Source organism: Danio rerio, chromosome 14, assembly GCF_049306965.1.
Source record: "Danio rerio strain Tuebingen ecotype United States chromosome 14, GRCz12tu, whole genome shotgun sequence".
Taxonomy (NCBI): domain Eukaryota; kingdom Metazoa; phylum Chordata; class Actinopteri; order Cypriniformes; family Danionidae; genus Danio; species Danio rerio.
In genome coordinates this window covers 11,779,149-11,805,068 of record NC_133189.1, presented here as the reverse complement: position 1 = coordinate 11,805,068, position 25,920 = coordinate 11,779,149, and the positions used below count along the sequence as shown (strand labels likewise).

The window sequence follows — 25,920 nt, the reverse complement described above, 5'->3', positions numbered from 1 at the left end:
ATATGGGCGCGATTCGGGGAGGCCCAGATCGATCTGTTTGCTTCCCCCGAGAACGCTCACTGCCAGTTGTTTTTTTCCCTGACCGAGGGCTCTCTCGGCACGGATGCACTGGCCCACAGCTGGCCTCGGGGCATGCGCAAGTATGCGTTTCCCCCAGTGAGCCTGCTCGCGCAGTTTCTGTGCAAGGTCAGGGAGGACGAGGAACAGGTTCTGCTAGTTGCGCCCCTTTGGCCCAACCGGACCTGGATATCAGAGCTCTCACTCCTCGCGACGGCCCTCCCCTGGCGGATCCCTTTGAGAGAGGACCTACTCTCTCAGGGACAGGGCACCATCTGGCACCCTCGCCCCGATCTTTGGAACCTCCACGTGTGGTCCCTAGACGCGAGGAAGACTTAGGTAACCTACCGACTGCGGTGGTTAATACCATCACTCAGGCTAGAGCCCCCTCCACGAGGCGCGCCTACGCCCTGAAGTGGAGTCTATTCACTGAATGGTGCGTCTCTCGCAGAGAAGACCCCCGAAATTGCCAGATTAGTGTTGTGGTCTCTTTCCTTCAAGAGAAGTTGGACAGCAGGCTGTCGCCCTCCACTCTCAAGGTTTACGTGGCCGCCATCTCCGCTTATCATAGCGCGGTAGCTAGCGGCACCGTGGGAAAGCATAACCTGGTCATCCAGTTCCTTAGGGGTGCTAGGCGAATTAATCCATCTCGCCCCCCTCTCATGCCCTCTTGGGATCTCGCCCTCGTTCTCACGAGTCTGCGATCCGATCCCTTTGAGCCACTCGAATCAGTATCTCTAAGATTTCTGTCCCTGAAGACAGCTCTGCTGGTTGCGTTGGCCTCCATCAAGAGGGTCGGGGACCTGGAGGCATTTTCGGTCAGTGACTCGTGCCTGGAATTCGGGCCGGATTACTCTCACGTCATCCTGAGACCCCGCCCCGGTTATGTGCCCAAGGTTCCTACCACCCCCTTTAGAGATCAGGTAGTGAACCTGCAAGCGCTGCCCCCGGAGGAGGCAGACCCAGCCCTTTCTTTACTTTGTCCAGTTCGCGCTCTGCGCATTTATGTGGACCGTACTCAGAATTTTAGATCATCTGAGCAGCTCTTTGTCTGTTATGGCGGTCGGCAGCAGGGAAGTGCCGTATCGAAACAAAGATTATCCCACTGGATTGTGGATGCCATTTCACTCGCTTATTCGAGTCGAGGTCAGCCGTGTCCCCCGGGAGTTCGTGCACACTCCACTCGGAGCGTTGCATCCTCTTGGGCGCGTGCACGCGGCGCCTCTCTAACAGACATCTGTAGAGCTGCGGGCTGGGCGACACCCAACACATTTGCAAGGTTTTACAATCTGCGAGTGGAGCCGGTTTCCTCAAGGGTATTAGGTAACCCTTTGGTGATTGAGGGGACAACTCGGTAGGGTGTTGAAACACGCTTGCTGCGCCATTCTCCCTAACACGGAGGTACGTGCGCCTTTTTTATCTGTCAGTAAAGTTCCCCATCAGGTGAGCCCTGCAGATTCCTCCGTGGCCCCCAGCACTGACTCAGCGGAGGAGTCACTTGCTGGCCCACTACGTTGTAGGTCTGCCCGCTGGTCAGCCCGCGTTTTGGGTATAGGTGCCTGCTATGCGTGATCCCCACTAGGCGATCCCATATGCTTATTCCGCCACGGTTAAGTCCCCCCCCCTGGGCGGACCCGTGTCTTCCCTCTCCGCTAACCACTCTTTTGCTATGCATACTCCCCCTTTTTAGGGCTAGTCCATATGTAAATTCTGCCATCTATCCCCCCTTGGGTAACGGATGGCCTTCGCAGCATCCTCCCTATCGGGATTGCACGCTTCCCAACGTACTGTCGTATTTCCTAGAATTATCTAGATGCTCACGACTTCCCAAAAAATATATCTAAATCCGTAAAACTTCTGTTGAAGTAGGATAAATTAGGGCCAGGGACACGTTGGAGGACCGCGCCCCCCATGATGTGGGTGCGTCACGCTTGCTTGACTATCTCCTCATCGGGGGTGTTGGTAAGGTGCAGTCATTATGGCGCTTTCAATGGGCTCCCAATGCGTGGATTTTACAATCAAATCCACTTATAGTGCTGAAGTTCCCCCCGAAGGGGAACGTTCAAGGTTACTAAAGTAACCCTTCGTTCTCCGAGGAGGGGAACGGAAGCACTATACTCCGTCGCCATAATGACTGTCCCTTAGCTGTTTGAAAGTCTCTTCAGCTTAAAAGGATGCTTATATGCTGAGATAATTGCAGATGTCGCACACCTGCGCAAGCTTACGCTGCCAATTAATTTCATTCATTGGCCCGTTCAATACTCTCCAGACAAGCGGCTTCTGATCCGAATCCTCCCAATGCGTGGATTTTACAATCAAATCCACTTATAGTGCTTCCGTTCCCCTCCTCGGGGAACGAAGGGTTACTTTAGTAACCTCGAACGTTCTTTGATGCGCACAGCTGGTTGATGCTGTCTCTAACTGAAATTTTGCTAACATCTCCAAGAATATATTTTGCCTGAAGGTGGTATTTCAAACTTGTTGTGCTTAAGAGGAAGCACAGATTCTCACTCCAATAAGTGCACACAACTTTGTTATAATTCAAACTTTCATCTGGAATCTTTTTATAATGATTATTGCCATTCTGCATTCGCATCATGTCCTGATCCATCAAATATTATCATATTATTCATCACAGAATGATAGGGCTGCTATTTATGATTGAAGATTAAAGAAGTTATGATGAAGTTATCATAAAAGCAAGTTTAATTTACTTGGGCAGATGGGAAACATTATGTTCATTGTCAAACTAGAGAATGACTGAACCCAAAGTGCGTAAATAAGTCAGCGAAAGATAAATGAGGAAGAGTCGTGGTTAGGAGATGGTGTTCTGAAGCTGGAGTTGCACCTCTTCTACAGCTACATGGGAGCGTAATTGTAAATGTTTATCAAAAGCAGTTCATTCTCTGTGTACATTACCTAATCAGCCAGCAGTTATCATGCAGGGGCATTTCCAAAAACAATTATTAAAAAAACTAAGGTCACGAGTTCTGTTGTCACAATTATAGTTCATCGATTTGGTATTTCCCCAATCTGTCGTTCTAACGCAAACTGCAATGCAAACGTGTTCCAACATTAACTTTGAATGATTAGTAAAAAAGCCTAAAGATACCTCTCTCACACGTAAGTATTCTCCATGTTTGTAAAAGAAACATAGGCCTCATTTGTGCAATTTACGTTAACACGAAAAACAAATGCATGTTTTTACCTTGAAACTTTTTAGCTTAAAACTAATATTGTGTGTGCGTGTAAAACAATACCATTTAAACAAAATGAAAAATAATCATTTAATTCTAATTTTCTCTAAAGAATTTGTTACTCCGCCTCATTTAATGCATTATTCTGGACGTTATATGTTATACTTAATGTGGTTCAAATGATGCATCTGCGATAAAGCAACTAGGGTTTTGGGAAACATATGTCTCTACATTATTCATTTCTCGAATGTACTCTGATACAGAAATACATTAAGTGAACTATAGTTCAGCCACAAGCTACATCATTGTTTGGGAAATGCTTTCTGGACAATGCTCTTTGTCACACAACGAAACATGCAAGGTAGTTCCATGAAGCTAAAAACTCAGCCAAGAGTCCTGATTTAAACCTGATTGAAAATCTCTGAAAACGTCTAAAAGCTAAAGTTAGGGCTAAGAAACTTAATACAGTCTGCCTACTTAACCCTTTAAATGTCACTTTAAGCTGTATAGACGTGTCTTAAAAAATATCTAGTAAACTATTATTTATTGTCTTCATGGCAAAGATAGAATAAATCAGCTATTAGAAATGAGTTATTAAAACTATTATGTTTAGAAATGTGTTGAAAAAAACTTTTCTCCGTTAAACAGAAATTGGGTAAAAAAATAAACAGGAGGGCTAATAATTCGGGGGGCTAATAATTCTGACTTCAACTGTATATGTAACACTGGAACATACAACACTGGAAGTTTCTCTAGTGTATCTGTACTTTAAAAAAAAAAAAATGTTAACTGATTATCTTTTAGTCACCAAACATTTTTTTTTCTGTTATAATATTTCAGTGTTTATTATAAATGATTCATAATTGTTTTATACATTGCTTTGGCCTCACAATCTTTAATCAAAACAACGTCCCCCGACATCTCCTCTTCTCTGGTGAAAGGTTTGTTGGCGCAAGGGTGAGACAGTCTGTCACTCACTTGTGATCACAGCGATAGCAAACAACAACCATAAAGCCAATTTCTCATATTAAAAAAATCAACTGCTTTCCTACTTTTTTTTTTTGGCACTAAACCTGGCACTAAAATGTGAAAATTACAGTTGTGCTGGCCTCAAAATAGCAATAAATCATGCCATGTCCTGCGCCTTATTGCACTGGGTGTCTGATAGAGCCCTAGAAGTTCAATCAAAGCAGGGTGACTCTGCTGCTGGAATCAGCTTCCAGAAATGTGCTCCAACATTAGGCACCTTGAAATCAAGACTGAAAACACATCTGTTTAGTAGTGCCTTTATCGAATAAGCACTGTGCAACATCCGACAGATACCACTATAACGTTTCTTTCTTTTCGTTTTCCATTCCTTTAAAATAATGTTTACTCTTTGTTAATTTTATTTTCTTATACTTGTTTATTTTATTACTGTTTATGCAAAGTGCTTTGAATTACCATTGTGTATGAAATGTGCTACATAAATAAACTTGCCTTAACTAACAAAAAACTTGTAATAAACTGCCACTACATTTTCTGTTATTTTACAGACTTTTTTTCTCTGTATATTATTTATTATACATTCAAAACTACTAACATGTCAATGAAAGTCACTTTTTTTCAAGTTTCAACATCAAAATTTGACAGATTATGGTCCCATAATGCAATTCACATAAACAGAAAACACTTGTGAAGCACAAAATACGTAAATCTTAGCAACAAATAGGAAAAAACTAAAAAATTATACAATAATAATAATAATAATATAAATAATACATTTAATTAATTAGTATAAAATGCCAAAACTAAATACAAGAGGGCTTAGGGAAAGGATTACATAGTTTATGGGCTTTTTTATGCAAAGGCTTTAGGGATTTGAAGATGACCATTAAAATAATTTTGAAAAAGTAAAAACTTAACCCAATAGAGGTTGATTGCAGAACTTTGCATATCCCTTGACAGTCTTTGTGAAGCATAAGTCATAAGGAACTGCAAACATACCCTTTCACAATCTGCCATCCTCTATTCTAATCTGTCAATCACAAGATATTTCTTGCGATATTGTCTTCCTGGAAACAGTGGTGTTTACAACGCACTACAGTATGTTGCAGTAAGCACTTCTGATAATGAAATAATTACTGGATTTGCTCAGTTTGTCAGTTTTATGACATCCAATCTTTGAGAAGCATTGAAAGTTTTGTTTGAATCGCTGAGAAACAAGCAAACTAGACGTTCAGAAGCAGAACTGTATAATTGTTGTATTTTGCTATGAAATTGTTTGCATTTATAGATTTTTGACAGGCAGAAACTGTGCCCACATCATCTATATATATTTTCTGAAGTTGTGCATTATTCTATTATTAAACTCATGTTTTATTAATGACATGGATCAATGTGGGATCACTTTCAGCTGACTTTAGGGTGCTTCATTTCCCGCTTTCATGCTGCGGTCACACTGGGCTTTTCCTCCCATGGACTTCCATTCATACGCACGCAAATGCGTCAGACCGGAAACGCAGGGTCATGCGTTAAGTTTCGCAGGTTGCTGCGGTGCAAAGTTCAAGCTTGGTGAACTCTGACCTGCGAAATCACATCACTTGACTGCGTGAGACCAATCGAGGATCAAAACATGACCTCTCTGGACAGAAATTTAAAACATGAAGCAATCCCTCGCTTTTTTAAATGTCTAATCATCTTATTTAATCCCGCCCCTTTCGCAGCGCCGCACAACAGAATTTCGCACACACAAACTCTAGTGTGACCGCAGCTTTATCAAATCTGTAAATGACAAAGCAACTCGAGCTCATTAATACTGGTTTTCTGCAGCTCAACCATTGACTACACAAACTGTCAGCACTCTCTTAACAGCTAAGACAATTCTTTTCGGCCTAGTTAATCTTGGGGCGCCACAGCGGAATGAACCACCAACTTATCCAGCATATGTTTTACGCAGCAGATGCCCTTACAGCTGCAACCAATTACTGGGAAACACTATACACACACATACACTACGGACAATTTCGCTCTCCCAATTCACCTATACCATATGTCTTTGGACTGTGGGGGAAACCGGAGCACCCGGAGGAAACCCACGCCAACACGAGGAGAACATGCAAACACAGAAATGCCACCCGACCCAGCCGAGGCTCGAACCAGCAACCTTCTAGCTGTGAGGCGATCGTGCTACCCACTGTGCCACCGTGAGGCCTCTTTTTTTTTTTTTTTTTCAAATCAAGCTAAAAAAACCCTTTCAAATTGAAAGAATTCTTGTTATTTGTGTTTTGTTTACTTTGAGATTTATAAAGATTTGAAGTTGTATTGAGTCAAGTATTTTAATTACTTGTTGATTAATTAAGTTACTTTTCACACAAAGTTGCTGAAATACAGCGCTATGGCGCTATGACTGTGACTCAATATTGGCATGTAGATGTCTTCCGGAGAGGATTTTAATCAACCATGTGAATTTTCAGGCAGGTGAGACATTGTGTGGCTGAGTTATAAGCCAAACTTCCTGTTGCCAGCAGGTGGCGCTATGACTGTGACTCAATATTGGCATGTAGATGTCTTCAGGAGAGGACTTTAATCAACCATGTGACGTTTCAGGCAGATTAGACATTGTGTGGCGGAGTTATAAGCCAAACTACCTTCTGCCAGCAGGTAGCGCTGTGACTGACTCAATACTGTTATGTAGATGTGTTCAGGAGAGGATTTTAATCAACCTTATGAAGATTCAGGCAGATCGGACATTGTGTGGTTGAGTTATAAGGACTTCCTGTTCCATGGCGAAGCGGTGAGGTTTGTCACACGCCCCTGTGCGAAAACTCTAGATCTTCACAATATATCATCGCTAGAGCTTTCAGATGACACCACTCAAATTTGCTGCTGATACAATAAAGTTTGTGGAAGGAGTTTGTTACAGTGTAAAACATGTCATTTCCTGTGGCCAGCAGGTGGTGCTATAACTGTAGCTGGATATTGGCATGTAAACGTGTTCAGGTCAGGACCGTTATCAAACGTGTGAATTTTGAGGCAGATCAGATAATGCATGCCTGAGTTATAATGACTTCCTGTATTGTGGCGAATCGTCAAAGTTTGCGAGGCCGCGGTGGACACGCCCATCGACAAAAACTCTGGATCTATGCAATTTTATATGAAAGTTTTTTCATAACAAAAGTAAAATTAAAATGCCTAAAAAGATCAAATAATAAATCAAAATTTTAAAACAACTACCCAAATGAAAAATCAAAAGTTCAAACAATCAAACAATAAATCAAAAAGTATTCTCAAATGAGAAATCAAATATATTTGATATTCAGTTTTCATTATCAACTCGGTAAAATCAACTCAGAAATCATGGTAAACAAGCAGTGCCAATGAGGATATGCAGAGCCAATAGCTCTTAAATTCACAGACCTAGCAAACTTTTTTCAATGTAGCAGTGAGATTTTCTAAAATGAACAACAGATTGCATTAAGTTGCATAATCTGTGTGTAAGAGTAAGTAATGTGTGGCTGAATGTTTGACAAAATTTACAACCTTAATATTAATCTGTGCTACACTAAATCCATGTGGTGTGACCATTATGTGATTTGTTGGTTTTGTTTGGTCGGTTTTTGTCTAGTTTTACCTTGTGTCCCCTGTGCCTGACTGAGATCCCAAATTACTTTGCATGGTTTTGTTCATTAATTACTGTAGTTCCCACGCCTCTTCTCATTCTCCCCGATTGACAGTCTGTATTTACAGCATGGCAGGTATCCTCCTCAGTTACCATGTACAGTATTGTTTGTTTGCATTCTGGCGGTTGTTTCTATTTCTCTTGTGAATTCTCTTTTTGGATTTACTATCAAAGCTTCCTTTGTTCCTATACTTGTTCTTCATGTGCTTTGTAAAGCAACCGTAGTGCAGATTAATGATATTGTGTTCAGTGTGTACTGTTTGATATCATTCCCAATGCACACAGGCATACTAGATTATGGAGTACATCGTTGGATACAGTGTTTACTTTCATTTTTTGGAGAAAAAATATGCAAACAAACATACAAATAAAAAAATAATTAATTTTAATAATAAAATATTTTATATTGAATATATCATATTAATTATTTTTGTTAAAGAGAAACGCAAAGTTTTTATTATAATTTTTATTATCATTAATAAACTTGATATATATTAGGTATTGGGTATTAAGGATTAATTATTAGTTATTTATGTAAATGATCTACAGTGCATTTGGAAAGTATTCATAAGTATTCACTAGTATTCACTTTTCACACATTTTTTGCTACAGCCCTAGTCCAAAATGGATTAAATTAATTTATTTCCTCAAAATTCTACACACAATACCCCATAATGACAATGTGAAAACTTTTTTTATGAAATTGTTGCAAATGTATACAAAAAAAAAAAAAACTTGAAAAATCACATGTACATCAGTATTCACAGCCTTTGCCGTGAAGCTCTAAATTGAGCTCAGGTATTCTGTTTCCATTGATCATTCTTGTGATGTTTCAGCAGCTTAATTAGAGTTCACCTGTGGTAAATTCAGTTAATTGGACATGATTTGAAAAGGCATACACCTGTCTATATAAGGTCCGAGGGTTGACAGTGCATGTCAAAGCACAAAACAAGCACGAAGACAAAGGAATTGTCAGTAGACCTCCGAGACAAGATTGAGGGGAAGGTTACAGAAAAATTTCTGTTGCTCTGAAAGTTTCAATGAGCACAGTGGCCTCCATCATCCGTAAGTGGAAGATGTTTGGAACCACCAGGACTCTTCATAGAGCTGGCCAGCCATCTAAGCTGAGTGATCAGACGTGAAGGGCCTTAGTCAAGGAGGTGGTCAATAACCCGATGGTCACTCTGTCTGAGCTCCAGTGTTTTTCTGAGGAGAGAGGAGAACCTTACAGATGGACAACCATCTGTGCAGCAATCTACCAATCAGACCTGTATGGCAGAGTGGCCAGACAGAAGGCACTCCCCACCTGGAATGTGCCAAAAGGCATCTGAAGGACTATCAGACCATAAGAAACAAAATTCTCTGATCTGATGAGACTAAAATTAAACACTGGACTGAATGCCAGGCGTTACAGGTGTTAGGAGAAAAACAGGCACCGCTCATCACCTTTACATGCCAAGCTTGTGGCATCAGATTCAAAAATACTTAAAGGGCCATGAAACCCCCTCGTTTCAGCAGGGTGTTTTCACACCTCTAATTTGGAAAAAGTCAGAAAAGTGGGCGTGTCCAGCTCTGTTTAGGGGGGAGTGTCAGAGGAACTAAAGTGGGATGGTGTGGGAGTGTCTATTTGGGCACGCGCGAGTTTCAGTCAAAATACACACATATGAGAAAGTGATGGTGTTTAACCTACATGGACATCTGTAGTCGAATTATTTGCCAAATTATTAAATGTTGGACTTTAACTGCAGTTTGGCTCTTTCATTCAGGGAATTCATTCATGCCCCTCGCGACAAACGAGATATTTGATTCGAGGAACTGCTCTAAGCATGTATTTTTCATGCAATGTTTGATACCGCACGGCGAATGAGAGAAAAAAAAACTCAGCATTTCCCGGAAACTTAGATGCACACGGCAGGTAGCGTCAGAAAGCCGCGTGTGTTATTCCGGTCACAAAATGCGGTGCTATGTTTGCACTCAGTGCAATAGTTAACTTAATTCGATACGAACAAACTGAATAAACAAAGAGCACTGGTCGCTCACTTACCAAATCTGTAGAGACAGGACAATCACCAGCAACTAGAGCCGCGTCTTTATGAAGAGAAGACTAACGTTACAAGCGAATCCGGATTTCAGCGTTTGCAGATGAGAACAGCTCTCAGGTAAACAATAATCCTCCTTAGACACGTAAGTTATTGTTGTCGAGCGTCGCGTACACTGTTAATCCACACGTGATCCAGCTGAGCTCTCACAGAGAGAAAATGAAAACGAAACTTAATGGCAGCAAACTATAAAAGCAACACTTCACGCTTCTTTTGCCAACACAACGTGGCGTCTCTGCAGCGTAAACGCAGTGACACTAATGAATATTAATGAAGTTGCACAATAGAGCGCGCTGATTGGTTTGAACCAAGCCTTACTCATGCATTAATGCATCACACTGTAAGACGTAATAAGACTCACTCTGGCAGAGACACACAGTCTGCACGCTGGAATACAGGCTATTATGTCATGACCGTGACGCAGCTTCAAAAATTCGTTTCAAACAGGAAGTACGAATTAGCTTGAAATAACGCAAAAACAACCAATTTACACTTTTTTGTGAAATATAGGTGTCCTAATAGTGTCCTAATAGTGGGACACATATACGACTGTCAACAGCTCAAAAAATGTGTTTTGGTGTTTCGTGACCCTTTAAGGCTGTAATTGCTGTCTAAGGTGCATGAACAAATCATTGAGCAAAGTATTGAGCATGTGATTTTTCTGCTTTTTTTATTTTTTATTTATTTTACAAATTTGTAACCATTTCAATCAATCTTTTTCACATTGTCAATATGGGGTATTGTAATTCTATTGTGTGTAGAATTTTGAGAAAATAAATTAATTTAATCCATTTTGGAATAAGCCTGTACCATAAAAAAATGTGTAAAATGAAAAGCGCTATGAATACTTTCCAGAGTATTATATTTTATATCAACATAGGGGAAAAAGTCCATGTAAAACAAGAACATAATGTATTTTTTACAATTTACAGTAAAATACCACAGTTGAATTTATTACCTGTCTGTTCCAGTTTCATTGGTTTCTACTGCACCGAAAGCCTGAATGATAAAATAAGCTTGTTTCCTGTCCATCAATGGGAGTCTGACCAGCTTGTAAGTTGCTTCATTATGTCACTTCTTCCTAGACAAACAGAAAAACACAATAAAGATAGCACAACATGAGTTTAAACATAAAAACTGTAAATATCCTGAATTGTACACAATTTCTGAAATAGGTCAATGAGTTGTGATTTCTCACTTTTAATTCATTTTATAAGGACAAACCAAGACATTTACAGTTTGAAGTTGAAAGCTGCAAAACAAGACGTAAGTACAGAGCCAGAGCTTACATCACCACGGCAACTGCATGCAACAATCTACTATTTTAGGCTTGATTTAACACTCATACTACAGTTGCTAACCCCTGGAAACTTTGTATGTATATTTAGCACTCCACATATTTGTTTATGGTAATTACTTCAAGCCGCCACAATTTTTTTCACTGCAGGCAAAAGGAATAGAGCAAAATAAATCAAGAAACAACTCACAAGAACCAAGATACTTTATGGATTGTCCCTATACTAGGTACACATATGCAGACTCCTAATCATTCAAATTTTTAGACACTGATTTGGACCAACACGCCCTGCCTACTACACCAAGAGTTCTTAAAGCAGCGAACGCGGTATTGAAATTCACTACATTGCAAGAAAAATACTAAGGAAAATATAATTATGCAAGTATAACCTTACTATATTTCTGCACAGATACATGCAGAATTTTGTAAAAATATAATAATAGTGATAAAATTAGGTTAAAAAAATAAAATGATATTTGGTTAACATTTACCAATACATTTTGCAAGCTTCAAAGCTACATTAAATCTCCAATGTACATCCACTAAAAATGTTGAAAATATTCAGTAGATAATTGTGCACACTTTTCAATATAATATTGACAATATTAATCATATTTACATAAATATAAGTAGATAACTGCTCAAGCGATTGCTGATTGGACGAGTACAACCAGCCTGATCTCATGAGAAAACGTAACTATTTTACGTTTTCTTAAGTGGCTAATTCATAAGTGGCTAATTAATAATAGCAAAGTCGAGTAAAGGAGGTCAAGCCTTCTCATTTATGGCTCCCAAACTCTGGAATAGTGGAGTGGAGAGCATGAGACTGACTCCTGTGACGCTCCAGGGACAGACGGGTCTTCGCTATGGTTCAGTTTCAAGCCTCCGCCGCTGAGACTGCAGCTTTGCACAAGTCGTTTGGCCAGCAGAGAAATGGAAATGATCGTGCTCAACTGAGTCTGGTTTCTCTTGAGTTTTTTTTTTTTTCTTCACTTTCACCAGTTGGTGAAGTTTTTTTTTCCTCGCCGCTGTCGCCAATGGCTTGCATGGTTCGGGATCTGTAGAGCTACGCATCGATGAATTTGCTCTTCAGTGTTTGGACTCTCAGTAGTGACTATTAAACCGCACTGAACTGAGCTAAACTGAACTGAACTTAAACTCTGAAAATTAAAATATTTACTATGATCTTTTATGTGAAGCTGCTTTAACACAATCTACATTGTAAAAGTGCTAAACAAATAAAGGTAAATTGAGTTTAATTAATTCGGATACATTCGTATAGGTTCTGTCATACGAAAATGTACGATTTTAAAACGGAGGCGTGGCACCCAACCCCGCCCCTGAACCCAACCATCATTGGAGAATGAGCAAATTGCACGAGATTGTACGAATTCATACGAATTAGCCACTAAATCAAAAAGTTACGAATTGCCCTGAAATTGTGTTGGTACAGCATGGCATGAAATGCAACAAAGAACAAAGTGAACTCTGAAAACTGGACTGACACAGTTTCAATTTACTAGAACTTCTACTTTGACACAATCTACATTGTAAAAGTGCTATATGGCACTTTGGCTGGGTCAGTTGTCATTTCTGTGTGGAGTTTGCATGTTCTCCCTGCGCTTGTGTGGGTTTCCTCCTGGTGCTCAGGTTACCCCCACAAGTCCAAAGACATGTGCTATAGGTGAATTGGGTATGCTAAAAAATTGACCGTAGTGTATGTGCGTGAATGAGGGTGTAAGGATGTTTCCCAGTGATGGGTTGCAGCTGGAAGGGCATCCTTTCACAATTCAAAGACATGCAGTACAGGTGAATTGGGTAGGCTAAATTGTCCGTAGTGTGTGTGTGTGTGTGTGTGTGTGTGTGTGTAGATGTTTCCCAGAGATGGGTTGCGGCTGGAAGGGCATCAGCTGAGTAAACACATGCTGGATAAGTTGGAGGTTCATTCCGCTGTGGCGACCCTGGATTAATAAAGGGACTAAGCCGACAAGAAAATGAATGAATGAATATGCTGGAGGTGCATTCCTGTGGTGACCCCAGATAAATGAAGAGACTAAGCCAAAAAGAAAATGAATGAATGAACATTTAATTGAAAAAAACATCACTAGTTTAAATAGCTTTTTTTTCTCTGGATTTGAATTTTCCTCAAAACATTTGAAATAGAACACACAAACATATTTAACACTGTTCTATTAGTGTCTAGTTATTTTAATGACAAAACGTTATATACTGTGCCCTTAAGTCAATGATTGTATAAAATACAATGAAGTCTAAATTACAGTATGACAATATATTATATAGCCTTTGGGCATCATGGTGGCGCAATGGGTAGCACGATTGCCTCACAGCAAGAAAGTCACTGGTTTGAGCCATGGCTGGCATTTCTGCGTGGAGTTTGCATTTTCTTGTTCTGTTGGCGTGGGTTTCCCCACAGTCCAAAGACATGTGGTTTAGGTGAACTGAATAAGCTAAATTAGCTGTACTGTATGTGTGTGAATGCAAGCGTCTATGGGTGTTTCCCAGTGTTGTGTTGCAGCTGAAAGAGCATCCACTGAGTAAAACATATGCTGAATAAGTTGGCGATTCAATCCGCTGTGGCCACCCCTGATTAATAAAGGGACTAAGTCATTAAGAAAGTGAATTAATGAATGAGTATAGCCTATGTATATAGGGATGCCACAATGCTTGGCATAATATTGAATCATTCAGTTATATATAACAGTTATATGAATATTCTGTTAAATACTCTCTGATCTGGCTCTGTGCATGTTCGAATGCACGTCCGTTCATGGAAACAAGGCTCCTCATAAGTAAATGTCCCTTCTGTAAGCACTAAAGTAGGAGATGCTTTCAAGTGAAAATAAAAGTGAAACAGTATGCAGAGTTATTTGGTTGTATTGTTCAGTTAAATTATTAGGTAAAAAGCACTGTTTATTTTAGTATTATCTTTGCTATATTGTATTCACTTCAATTGTATTTTGCTTGTAGTTTTTTTTTTTCATTTATTTTTGACAGTGCTTTTTACTGAACACACCATCTGTTTTGTGTTACCCCTAGTGTACATATACAGTTGAAGTCAGAATTATTAGTCCGCCTTTTATTTATTTATTTTTTTGTTTTTAAATTTTAAATATTAAATATTATTATGTCCTGTCATGATGGCAAAGATAAAATAAATCAGTTATTAGAAATTAGTTATTTAAACTATTATGTTTAGAAATGTGTTGAAAACAGTTACTGCATCCAAATTTACCAGCTTCTATAAATCAATAAAATATTTTAGGGTGCTTTCACACCTGTAAATCGATTCAGTTGTTCCGAAACAGGGATTAAAATTGTTACATTGTTGCTTTTTGCTCTTGGTGCGATTCGCTTTTACACGACAAAGTTTCTAAACGGACCAAAAGAGCTAAAACAAGTCATGATTCCCGTTCAGCTGTCAGGGAAGGTAGTGGTTTGATGGTGTTTGACAGGGTGCACGTGACGTGTCTGGAGAGTGGGGAGGGATGCGGTGGGGAAGGGTCAGAAGGGTGCACGATTTATTTGAGGACCGGGAGGGAGACACATGATTACCGGGAGACTATCACTTGTTTGTGGGCATCCTGGAGTCTCTGTGCATTTGCGGGAGACTACCGAAACTTCCAGGAGACTTGGGATGTCTGTTTAATGACCTCCTGCCCTACTCATAATTCTGTATTCACATAGCTGTATGCCTATTACATTTCCTTTTTATTGTTTGCTTTCTCACTACAATCAATCCGCTCCAAAGTTCATTTTAATCGAGCCGAGACCACCTCATTCAAGCGATCTCGGAGCGATTGTTTTGGCGCGGATCCGAGCGCGATTGCTGGTTTCACATATGCCAAACAAACCGCGCAAACTGGGCAAACTAGACAGGTTCCAAAACAAAAGTGTAGTTGTGAAAGCACCCTTAAAGTCTTTTTTCTTCTTTTAATGAAACATGTGGCTTCTGTGAAAGCAGATATCCCCATTAAACAACCCCAGGGTTGATGGTAGTTTTAAATATTACAGCTACCTTAGATTTTGGCCTTGATGTTGCTGTCTTTCCTGTCAGAAACACACCTTTATTGACACACAGGTTGTGAAACAAATTTGTTCTTGCAGAAAGACAGACAAATCTCAAAAAAGTGAGCCTGCAATATTGCGTGGATTATCTGGCACCAGAATCAGCCTGAAACATTTAACAAGTAAAGTCGAGCTATTTCCTGGTGAATTAAATGTCAACTTATGGATGTTGATTGTACTGAATATCTCCAGCGTGTGCATTTAAGAATAAACCTCTCTCTGGTAATACGTTAAAGCACAGGGAGTTTCTTCTTTTGTTGATGACCTAGCATTGTACAGAGGAAGATTTGCATGGAGCTCTTGGACCTTAGTCAGGATATATATGTTTTCTTGAGGAGAACGAGATATATTATGTATTTCATGCATATATATGTATAAGTATGTATTTCACTATGTTCTCCATTTATGGAGAGATACACAGTGCTTATATATTTGCAAGTCAAACCTTTTGTGATCTTGGTTCTGTTCAGTGCAGTGCAGTAGGGCTAGCACTGGTATGAGTCCCAGCTGAGCCAGTTGGCATTTCTGTGTGGAGTTTGCATGTTCTCACATGTTGGCATGGGTTTCCTCCAGGTGCTTCGGTTTCCCGCACAAGTCCAAAGACATGCGGTATAGGTAAATTAAATAAACTAAACTAGCCGTAGTGTATGAGTGTGTATAGGTGATTCCCAGTACTGGGTTGCAGCTGAAAGGGCATCCACTGTGAAAAACATAACATCTGCGTAAAAACTTGCTGGATAAGTTGGTGGTTCATTCCGCTGTGGCGACCCCAGATTAATAAAGGGACTAAGCCGACAAGAAAATGAATGAATGAATGGTTTTCTCATTAATTTCAGCAAATTGCAAATGCCTAAGTACATCTTTGCAAATGACTAAGTACAAGTAGCCGACATTAAGCACAATTTCCAAGTAAATAGATCTAGTTGATCTAAACTGATTGCTGATTCTCAGTTCAATGGTTGTTCTCTCCAAAATATGTCAGCGTCATTTCATTGTATATGTCATTACATGCACAATAGTCTGTTCAAATGTCTAAATTAGTCGAGAACATAATACCATGAATACCATATATGAACGAACGAGGAATTTCTCACATCTCAAGTGACCAATCAAGCACGGTAGGCTGCATATAATTTTCATTGTTTTTTGTTTGTGTGTTTATATTACAGTATAATTTATTTTATTCTGATGTATGGAAATTACTTTACAGTTTTTCTTGTTTGCTTTGACCTGGTTAAAGAAACTAGGTTCCACTTCATTTTCATTATCACTATCCCAGCAGAGCAGAAGACCAGTCTTACAAATGTGTAAACCCTTTCTCATTGGGTTGACACATTTTCCCCACCATTTTTCAAAACAGTTAACACAGATGTTATTGTGTGTAGTGTTTTGAAAAAAGTGTGTTTTAAACCTGCAATTTGAGTGTAAAGCAGGAATTGTGCTTGTAGTTTAGCAGAATTGGTTCAGGGGGTTGGTGCATCAGTTACATGTTGTAAAAATTGTATCTGTAGTACAAGAAATTGTGTGTAAACAACTAAGAAAAACTTTAAAATACCGTAAAAAAGAAAATAAAAATAAAAAAGGAAAAAAATTAAAAATAAAAAAGTAGCAGAAAGAAGCAGAAAAAAGAAAAAAGTTATAAAATACTGTAAATATTAGAGAAAACACATGTAAACTAATATACAGTCAAATCTATTGGGAGTATAGGACATAGCCATATTGACCTCCTCCATCAATGCTGGCACAGAACAACACAGACCATCCATCGTTTATATAAGGTTTGCAGAATGATGGCTAATTGAAGATTTGTGTGAAGGAGTGTCAAACCGGTGCTTCAGTGATTTCATACTGATGTTGGTAGTTTTTAATAGTTAGGAATAGATGGATTCTGTTTGGTTACCAAAACTAAAACAATGGAGTTTGGACTGCTTGAATGACATCTGTGTTAACTGTTTGGAAATATAGTGGGCAAAATGTGTCAACCCAATGAGAAAGGGTTTACACATTTGCAAGACTGGTCCTCTGCTCTGCTGGGATAGTGATGAGGAAAATGAAGAGGAACCTAGTTTCTTTAACCAGGTCAAAGCAAACTAGAAAAACTGTAAGCACATCAGTGTTCAACTGTTCTTATAATTGTCTACTGATGTGATGGCTTGTGTGTGTCATTTGAAAACAAAACACCATTTTGAGAAGAAATCACAATTTTTTGAATGTAGAGTTTCATTCTGAAGAAGAATTAAAGAGTTTTGCCCAATGTGTGTGCGTTTTATAATTTGTGTGTAGAGTTCTGACAATATGAGACCTGCTTACAGAAAATGTGTGTAAACAATTGGAAAAAAACTGTAAAAAACTGTTTTCAAAAAAACTGTTTTCAGCCACAGTTTGAAAAATGCCATGAATGCAATATAAGTTTAATCAAAGCATTTCTTATTCTGGATCCAATTCTTTACAAAAAGGCCACTTTGACAGCCCAAATAGAATTCACGCTGAGTTCTGTATTTGGTTTTTTGTTGTCCATTGTTTAATGATTAATTAAAAGAGCTCATATACTTGTTTGCAAGTTGTGCTGTTTGAAGGTAAAACTAGCTTTTGTTGCATATTTTAAATGTTTTGACACGGTATGTGCATTTTGCAAGCATAATGTTTCATTTTGACCATGAGTGCCGCTGTTTAGGCCTGTGTGTTAACTGTTTTGGAAATGTGGAATTTCAGTTGCATCAAAGCAAACAAGAAAAACTGTAAGTCATTGTGGTCCAGTGGTAAGCACGTTGCGTTATGATGCTGCCAACTCGGGTTCGAATCGTAGCTAATTTATTTATTTTTAAATTTATTTTTCATTTTTAGTGTTAAGACATATAATACTGTTTGGGTTACTTATGTAGGTGTAAATATTTTATTAAATTTTTTTTAGTGTGACCACCGTTACAAAGGACTGGATATCTATAAAAAATAAGTACACATAATATATATTATAATAATATACATCACACATAATATATATTTAGATAATGCAGAAAAAGGACATTGTGATGTTTGAAACAATAGTGTTGGCAGATTTTGCTACCCTTTAATCTTCTCATATTACGAAAAAACATTTTAAGTTCTAAAGCAGCTGTTTTCTTGAAAAAGACGTGATCATTAGAAACTGAATTAGAAATGACCTTATTTTAATATAGTCAGTCGTGATCTGAGGTGGGCCGGTCTAAGGCTTGAAACTCCAGGGCTGAAAAAGAGTTCCACTCCACCCTGCTGTATTATCATCATTACTTGTTTAGCACAAAAGTTCGTAACATACAAAAACGTGAAAAACAAAATCATACCTACGAAGTGTTCTGCTTTTGTGTTTTGTTTTCATTGTTTTCTTGTTATTACACCCATACACAGCGTTTAGATCCAGCATCTTTACATTGATTTTAGTCTTGACTAAATGAGGTTAAATGACTTTTGTCCTGGGAGCACTGTACAAATGTGGCGGTGATATTGATGCATGCTCTGGGTCCACATGCGATATTTAGTGTATATATCTATGTTTCTTCTAAGTGCAGTTGAATGAAATCAAAGTCATACAAAACTATGTTTAGACGTCTGTCTTGGATACTACACTTAAAGGATTAAAGTCTTTAATGAATTAAAAAATCCTGAATAGATTGATATTTTACAGCTGGCAAAATGGTTTAACAGTATAAAAAATAAACTAGTAGAAAGTTAAATAATAAAAATAAATGATAAAGGGAAATATAAAAAAACAATAACAAAATCAGTGATCAGAGGACACAGAAACAATAACTGCTGTCTTTCCTTTTGTAAAATTGGTAGAAAAAAGAAAACACCTGTAATAAGCTTGGCTTTACCAATCTGCTCCAACTAAATAGGTCTCAAGAGTCGAATACCAACTTGTAGCTTTAACAAACCCTTTGTCAAAATGTAATTGACAATTGCCCGTTAGCCTATCAAAGCTCATTATGACACACTGGTAAACTAAACACCCTAAGGCTTCAGAATCAAAAACACTGCTGTTTAAATCAAGATACATCTATCTAATATAGCTCCGCAACTGTTCCAGTGACAAATCATCAATACATCTTTAGCTTGAGTTTCCTCAACAATATTACAGTGTGATCATCAGTATTTGTTTTCTGTTATTGCTTTTATAACAGTGATGTTTCTTTCAGAGTTTCTTTTGCACTTTAAAAAGGCATTAAAAGTGAATTAATAAATGAAGATTGCTGATATCCAATTGCATATTGGTTGGATACTTGTCCAAAAATTCCAATCACTGAAGACTAACACTAACCCTGAGGGAAAAATGCTGAATATATAAGGAACAAATCATATTATAAAGAGTGTTGACATCTATCAAGCCCCTAAACAAAATCTATTTTGTTTTGTTTTCTGTAACGCAAATTACTCACACATACAGTACATGCACGCAGTTAAAAGTTAAAAAGTGAATCGTGTTTTCAAATGTTGTGTATTTATTTATGTTTCTAAGTAACTGGATGAGAATGATTATGTGAATCTGGGCAGTTGACATTATCTGAGCAAACCTGTCTCACGACAGTCTAAACCTAGCTCACGTTTCGTTGGAACTCGCAGTTCCTCTCTACTAAGCAGGATTACTGGGGCAACAACGGCCCACATTAGTAAGGTAAAACTATCCTGTCTCACAACTGTCAATGCAGCTCACGTCCCGTTATCTTATGTGAAAACTATCATAAAACCTGACAGGAATTTGAGGGAACCGTTGGCAAAATAGTTTTTTAAGTTTTAATGCCAAAACTGCAGTCCTGAATACACTTACAAAAATACACCCCATAATTCATATACATTTTCTGAATATTAAAACAACACAAATTAATTTAAGACTAGAAGCACTACCTGAAAAAACTCTTCAATCACAGTTTTAAGAGCAAAAAAACAATAACTTCTAGTTGATCATTTGGAAAAGTGGCTGAAGATCTTTCAGATAAATCATCTGTTGAACTGCATTCCAATCATCACAAATCATGGGTGTCGCTAGGCTCATTTTAAGGGGGCTGTAGCCCCTTTATATTTCTATTGAGCCCCCCTAAAACTTTTCTGATTAGCTCATACACTATAGACCAAATCATGGTCTCTGTCCCTTTAAATTTGATATGAAGACGGCGGCAGAATTCGGCTCTTCCCTGACTTTCGCTTTTCATTTGATCAGCTGTGCAGAGCGAGAGAACGAGGTGTGTGTTTATCGATAAATTGTTATAATATCTGCTTATTTGCAGTTCTTTGCTATAGATACACTTGTATCACTTATACCCCAATGCCATATAGGAGCAATCGAGTTTCCAATTTACTTTTTCCTCAGTGCTCACCTTTCAATAACACAAAGAGTTACACCAGCGAAAATTTAACTCTTAATGAACATTTTTTTATTTTTATTTCTAAAGGAACTACCATTATAAAGCACATTGCAGTGCATGTGGCATTATCTATACCAGTCAGGCACAGAAAGGATTTTTTGATAAACACAGTGTCAGAGCCACTTAGTAAATTTTATCATATTAACAGTCAGAGTCACTGACAGGGATAGAAACATCATGTGTTGTCTTGTATTTAAAAAAAAAATTCCCATTTTAATATTATGATTCGTGACAGTTCGTGAAATATGTAATTTTGTTTAAAAAAAACAGGAGAGGGCACATTCTTCAGCAGGATAGCGCTCCTTCTCATACTTTGGCCTGTACATCAAACTTCCTGCAAGCAAAGGTCAAGGTGCTCCAGGATTGGCCAGCCCAGTCACCAGACATGAACAATATTGAGCATGTCTGGGGTAAGATAAAGGAGGAGGCATTGAAGATGAATCCAAAGAATCTTGACAAGTGACAAGACTTTTGTCTTAGCAAAGTCAGACCTTACTGTCCTATTTAAATAATTAAAAATCAAGGCATGATCATGTTTTATTTTGGTAAACTGAGCATGAACTAGAGGCCTTTGCCTTTCATATAAGCCACTTCTAATACCAAATGATCAACTAGAAGTTAAGCTATTATTATTTGTTCCTAAACCTTGTATAGGCAATAAGACTTCCGTCAGGTATATATATATATATATATATATATATATATATATATATATATATATATATATATATATATATATATATATATATATATATATATATATATATATATATATATAAATTATTCAGATAATATACAGCTACTAATACTCACACATTTAAAGGTCAAATGTATGGATATAGTTTAAAAAAAATGCAGATTTAAAACTAATCAAATATATCATATATAATTTTCAGTTTACAATTTGATCTTGACATTTTAATTCATTTAATCTATGGTACATTTCTTCATATACAATGGAGAAAAAATAAGTATCACATTGTGGTTCCTTTTATAACTGGTATGCAATGTAAAATCAATACCAACCACATCTGTTTTATTATTGTGCTATTAGGTAATTGGCTGCTATTATTAGACAACACAGTGGGGTGTTAACTCATTTTAGTATAAGGGCCGAACTGAAGGAAATGTCCTGTTGTGTGGGCCATATTACCTTTTATTAAACGCTAATTGCTTCATAATGATGTATATGGCTAATAACAATTTTACTGTGTGTAAAATATATGTTTTTGTGTATTTGCTGGTTTAGGCCAGTCATGGACAGACCTTATTAATGTGACGCTAAACCCACCAGCAAATGTTCCTGTGTTAATTATTGATTCATTGACTCATTTAGAAATGAAACAAGTGAGTGTGCTTATGAATGGTCCATTGAGTCATTGATTCAACTGATTTGTACAGTCAAAAATAACACACTTCGATGGTGTGCAACCTTCTGCTCCATTTTTGAAAACATGTTTAAAATTAAAGTGTACTAATACTACATTTTTGTTGGACTGTTGTATTAAATCAACTCATTTGAGAGCGCGCTCATAATATGGGAGTGCACGCTTACTCATGTGATGGCTAACTATATCACTGTAATATAAAAACAACTAATGCAAGACATTTATGCTTATGTTTATGTATTATAATCATGAATTATAATCTCAGTCTAACTGCATTCTAATATGTCTATCTCAAAGCGAATTCTTGTGGACTCTCAAGATGTGTGTCACAACAGTAAACATTATATCAGATATGTATTTATAAACATTATTGTGAAATAATCCAGCATGTATTCTGATTATTTCTGATCATATAAGTAACCACAGAGCATCTAAAAAGAAGTCCAAGCTGTAAATCTAGTGTGCTGTTGATCTGAGAGCTGAAAGCAGGCGGACGGGAAGGGCTGAATTAACCATCTGTTCTCATATACCTCTCATTTTCCCTCTGCTGATATTCACTGCTTCATTGAAAGCTGCTTTAGTGAGGAGCTTTTGGTATCTCACTCCATTATATGCATCTTAATACATTCAATATGCTTTAGCACAAGTGAATTGGCCTGTAGTTCTTTAAAAGTTGAATAAAACCAACTGATTCTTTGTTTGAGTATAAAAGAGCACTCCACTAAAACAGACAGATAGATGATAGACAGTCATACAAGTAGATAGATAGATAGACAGACAGACAGACAGACATACGGACGGACGGATGGATGGACAGATGAAAAACAGACAGACAGATATATATAGACAGACAGAGACAGAAGGATAGATAGATAGATAGACAGACAGACAGACAGACAGACAGACAGACAGACAGTTAGATAGATAGATAGATAGATAGATAGATAGATAGATAGATAGATAGATAGATAGATAGATAGATAGATAGATAGATAGATAGATGATAGATAGATAGATAGATAGATAGATAGATAGATAGATAGATAGATAGATAGATAGATAGATAGATAGATAGATAGATAGATAGATAGACAAATGGATGGATGGAAGAATGGATGGACGGACGGATAGATGGATGGATGGATAGATGACAGACAGACAGACGGAAGGACAGATAAATGGATGGATGGAAGGATGGATGGATGGATGACAAACAGATAGATAGATAGACAGACAGACAGACAGACCGACCGACCGACCGACAGACAGATAGATAGATAGATAGATAGATAGATAGATAGATAGATAGATAGATAGATAGATAGATAGATAGATAGATAGATAGATAGATAGATAGATAGATAGACAAATGGACGGATGGAAGAGTGGATGGACGGATGGAAGAGTGGATGGACGGATGGATGGATGGATGGATGACAAAAAGACAGACAGACAGACAGACAGACAGACAGACAGACAGACAGACAGACAGACAGACAGATAGATAGATAGATAGATAGATAGATAGATAGATAGATAGATAGATAGATAGATAGATAGATAGATAGATAGACAAATGGATGGATGGAAGAATGGATGGACGGATGGATGGATGGATGACAAAAAGATAGACAGACAGACAGACAGACAGACAGACAGATAGATAGATAGATAGATAGATAGATAGATAGATAGATAGATAGATAGATAGATAGATAGATAGATAGATAGATAGATAGATAGATAGATAGATAGATAGATAGATAGATAGATAGATAGATAGATAGACAAATGGATGGATGGAAGAATGGATGGACGGACGGATAGATGGATGGATGGATGCATGACAGACAGACAGACGGAAGGACAGATAAATGGATGGATGGAAGGATGGATGGATGGATGGATGACAAACAGATAGATAGATAGACAGACAGACAGACAGACAGACAGACAGACAGACAGACAGACAGACAGACAGACAGATAGATAGATAGATAGATAGATAGATAGATAGATAGATAGATAGATAGATAGATAGATAGATAGATAGATAGATAGATAGATAGATAGATAGACAAATGGATGGATGGAAGAGTGGATGGACGGATGGATGGATGGATGACAGACAGACAGACAGACAGACAGACAGACAAATAGATAGATAGATAGATAGATAGATAGATAGATAGATAGATAGATAGATAGATAGATAGATAGATAGATAGATAGATAGATAGATAGATAGATAGATAGATAGATAGATAGACAAATGGATGGATGGAAGAATAGATTGATTATGTATGTAAAAAAGATTTGTAAAAAAAAGTTATGTAAAAAGATTTGTTTATTTGTCTACTAAGTTGTTTTGCAGATCAAAATGTTCTTCTCCTATAAAAAGCCTCAAGCTTCACAGACATTACTGCTCAACAGATTTCTCTCAGTGAAGTGACACCTCGGGCCCGACGCACTAGTATCTAGCAGATTGGGTGATTTTAGACGATTGGTCATCTTCCTCTCGCTCTATCCGCCGAGGAGATCCAGTGAGGTGTTAAAAGTTGATTAGGTGTCTAAAGGTCATATAGCCGAAGCTGTCACTATCCCAGAGAACTGCAGTCACAGACTTAATGAGCCAAATCCTGCTGTATTTACTGTGTTTAATGGACATTTGGTCATAGGGCCTGGAGACGAACCGCTGTAGTGACAAACGCACTAATTGACAAAAACCCTAGCCAGAATAATTATTGACAGAAAACAGCAAGTACCAGATGCGTAGATCCAAACCTTCTGTTTTTTCTACAGCATTCATGTGATAAAAAAGGTCAGTTAGTTTGAATGCATTTATTATATACGCATTTCCTGTGTTTGTTTGAGGGAATGTATATTAGCGTTGGCCATTTCAACCACAGCAATCAGGAATGTTCAATCAATGCCAACAGAGTGTCAATTTGACACACTATCACTTCAGCACTGTCATCAATTCCATTTTTACTGCTGTTTTTTTTCTTGTTGTCCTTTAACACAACAGCTGCTGGGTAAAAAAAATGGGAAGAAATCAGCTGCTTTTTATTAGGTGTGTCACAACTATTGGGTCTGTAGGACTGCTAAACAAAAATAGCACTGGCGATTAAGAAAGCAATATGAAAATGTCCTGTGTTTGCTGTGCTTGGTTGGAAGCCTGTAAACATGGCCAAGACAGTGTGATTATACACTCACCGGCCACTTTATAAGGTACAACTAGGTCCAACTGCTCGCTAACGCAAATTTCGAATCAGCCAACCACAGGGCAGCAATCCAATGCATTCAGGCATTTAGACATGCTCAAGACAATCTGTTGTAGTTGAAACTGAGCATCAGAATGGTGACGAAAGGTGATTTAAGTGACTTTGAAAGTTGCATGGTTGTTGTTTGACAGACAGGCTGGTCTGAGTATTTCAGAAACTGCTGATCTACTAGGATTTTCACACACAATTATCTCTAGGGTTTATAGAGAATGGTTTGAAAAAAAAATCCAGTGAGCTGCAGTTCTGTGGGCACAAGTGCCTTGTTGATGCCAGCGGTCAGAGGAGAATTGCCAAACTGGTTTGAGCAGATAGAAAGACAACAGTGACTCAAATAACCATTCGTTACAACCGAGGTATTCAGAAGAGCATCTCTGAACGCACAACATGTCCAACCTTGAGGTGGATGGGCTACAGCAGGATGGTAGGGTATGTATTTGATATAAACAACATGAAAGC

General features: G+C 38.1%; 1 protein-coding gene across 4 annotated transcripts in view; it reads right to left on the bottom strand.

The window, feature by feature from the left end:
- Positions 1 to 25,920, bottom strand: part of nexmifb (neurite extension and migration factor b) — a 145,528-nt gene that overhangs the window by 21,588 nt on the left and 98,020 nt on the right. For 2 of the 4 annotated variants that reach the window (XM_073922549.1, XM_073922551.1), the window contains exon 2: positions 10,972 to 11,094. The gene's annotated coding sequence lies outside the window, so the exon portion shown is untranslated. The remainder of the gene's footprint in view (positions 1 to 10,971; positions 11,095 to 25,920) is intronic. The other 2 variants (XM_073922550.1, XM_073922552.1) reach the window with 1 other exon arrangement.